This window comes from Triticum dicoccoides, chromosome 7A (genome assembly GCF_002162155.2).
Source record: "Triticum dicoccoides isolate Atlit2015 ecotype Zavitan chromosome 7A, WEW_v2.0, whole genome shotgun sequence".
NCBI classification, from domain to species: domain Eukaryota; kingdom Viridiplantae; phylum Streptophyta; class Magnoliopsida; order Poales; family Poaceae; genus Triticum; species Triticum dicoccoides.
Window position 1 is genome coordinate 19,099,746 of NC_041392.1, and position 3,102 is coordinate 19,102,847.

General features: G+C 41.5%; 1 pseudogene; it reads right to left on the reverse strand.

The window, feature by feature from the left end:
* Nucleotides 1–891: 891 nt before the first annotated feature.
* Nucleotides 892–1,164, reverse strand: LOC119332893 (annotated as a pseudogene).
* Nucleotides 1,165–3,102: the final 1,938 nt, after the last annotated feature.

Here is a 3,102-nt window from a genome sequence, read left to right on the forward strand (position 1 = left end):
TTGGTAAAAACAGAGCAGAAAGAGAGCCACATTGGGTGTATGCAAAAACTTGTCCACAAACCAAAAAGTCGTCCTTATATGGGCTGCCCTTATACTTAGAACGTGGCAGTTGTCCATAAGCTATAAAGCTCAAGGGCAGCCCTTGAGCTTATTTTAGGTCCAAAGCGTATATGGCTATATACTCCAAAGCAGGAGTACTAGGTTGCACATGCCCTGTTGCAGGCTTGAAGCCATTGCTCTGTGTCACCGTGTATGAACTGCCAGCACAGAGGCCTGTAAGTGATAGAGCACAATATGAACTATGAACGTTAGATGTGCACGCCACGCAGGCACAAATGTTTTGAAATAATGCAGCATGCTGCAAAATAATTGAGCTTCAGCCAGGATAGGCCTAACATCGACTTGACTTGCAGGTTCACTGGCTGGCTCTTGAGATGACTTCAACAAGAAGACTAGCTTGCATTCCCTACTTCCACCTTGATGAGCAAACCGAAGACGATATCATTTGGAAGCATGCGAACGATGGGATATACACGGCGAGCACCGCCTACAAAGCTCAATTTCTCGGCCTGACCCTGTCCCCCATGGACCGCATGGTCTGGAAGGCTTGGGCACCTCCAAAGGTTAATTTCTTTGCTTGGTTGGCTCTGCAAGATAGGATTTGGACCGCCGATCTCTTGGAGAAGAGTGGTTGGCCAAACTGTGGCCCTTGCCCGCTTTGTAAAAGGGAACAAGAAACAGGGATACACCTCTTTGTCAAGTGTCGCTACACGCTTAGACTCTGGAGATCAATCATTGAGAAGCTTGGGCTCGTGCACATGGACACCTTCGAATGGCGGTTAGATGAATCTGCCATTGAGTGGTGGCAGAAAAGAACCGACGACAGCAACCCTACCGGATCCTGATCTTGTACTTGAGCTCAAACTCGGTCATCTCTTTCTTCTTCTCCAGAGTCTCCTTCATGCGAGCCACCACCTCTTCAAGGCCCTCCTTGTTCCAGTGCACGGCGGGCAACACTTCCTTGATGGTCCTCTCAACCAAGACTCGGCCAGTCATTCTTTAGCAACGCCTCGTGGGCTCCAAGGGCTCTATGGCGCCAATCACAAGAGAGTGCTCACTGACTTCCATCTCCAGCTCTGTGATCTTGGTGTAGATCTGGTTCATGTCATGTCAATGTGCCTGTTCGCACAAGCATTTGCAACTACTTGCTCGTTTATGGGTTCTTTTGCTGTCACCACCTTGTTTGCTTGCTATTTTCCTTGTGATGATGCACTACAGAAAATAAAGAAACCCGCTGAGAGAAAATGAAATTATTTTTACATTCAAAACTAGAAGAGTGATGGATCTGCTACCTCCTGCGGTTTTAGAAGTGTTGAATCCCTGTCACTCGGAACCATGGGGCAAGTCTTTTGCATGAGTGTGACTAACATAACCTGTCCAAGAATTGATAGACCACACCATCGCACCCCCACAGACATCACCAGAAACAAAACCAAAGATACTCAACCACCCCGCGTGGTAACAATGGCGCGCTAGGCTTTACTCTAGAGTGTTGGGAGCGATAATGTTGGAGTAGAAATTAAGAACCTTGGCATTGTACTTGGACGGGCCATGTCTCCCGAACATTGTCTACCTATACCGTCCAGACCACCTGAACACATTTTTTCAAGGCAGCAGTCATCCAACACCACACATGGTAGCACTATTCGCAAGTCACCGCCGCACTCATCACTCGGGCCCATTGTACCATTTTTATTTTTGCAAAGACTTGCTTATCAGTTTATTAACCCGGCATTCGAGCCAATACACAGTTCTTTAGGTATCATTGATATAAACCATTTTCTTGTTGCAAACTCCAAATAACATAAAATAATATTGTATAATATTGTGAAATTATAAACATATCATATTTGTATCTTACAAATTTATTATGCAACAAACACAATTCGAGACCTTCGAATTAAAATACAATGAATTACAAAAGAAAAAAAATATATAATCCCGTTCAGAAGGGATTTCACAAATATTTAAAGTCCACACTGTAGTCCTACAATGAGTTATCCAAATGTCAAAAGCTGAATCTAAAAGATAAGTATGACATATTTCTTACAATTAATATTTTCACACATGTTTGTACTAAAGTTTTATATTTATTTTGAATTATTTTTAACATAACAATACGTTTAATATTCTATTTTCCGGTAGGCATGGTGACCGCAAAAAATATTTATAATGTTGTTTGTTATTGAATTGTAATATATTAATTTTTTGTTTTGCTAAATTTAAGCTCTGTAATGTAACAAATATTTTATTCGAATCATTTGCTCTTTTTTTATTAGTTGTGCCATATAAAAGAAAATTGCTTCTATTAGATTTATAATTGTAGGATGTAAAACGTTATGTTTCAATCATGTTTCGACAGTTGCATAAATTATCGTGCATACAAAAAAATTCTATGTAGATGTGTTTCTATATATTTTAATATCATAATATCATGGTAGAGATCTCTAGAGAGTACATGCTAACAAATATTCCTTCAAGACTATTATTAAATATCATAATATAATAGTGGCTTCTAGTGCATTATTATATACTTTTTTATAGAAACTTCAAGAGTATAACTTAAATTGTTGGAAAATGTGTCGCGGGTTGAGGTCAATCATATGTTGTCAACCTATATGCTATGCAAACAGGCTCATCATACTCCTTCACTCCTCCCCACGAGGCAACCCTAAGGCGATTAGGTTTTCTCCTCCTTTTGTCATCATCGCCATCGGTCGACCCACCCCCTATAGCCCTTAGGCAGTGGAGGTGCAGAGAACCTCACCATGCCGTCGACGGGAAGGCCCCCGGCTGGTTGCAGACACGTGCCATGCATGACGCCGCTATTGAAGATGACCTGTACTTGCTGTCCCAGTTGTCATCTTCGAATATAATGACTTTCAAAGGGTACGAGATAAATGGGAATACATTTTACACGATCGTCCAAGATAAGAAGAGCACCAACCAAAATAGTGTTGTCCGCATTGATGCAGCAACCAAGACGGGAAAGGAAACATATTATGGTTACATAGAGGACATATGGGAACTTGACTATGGATG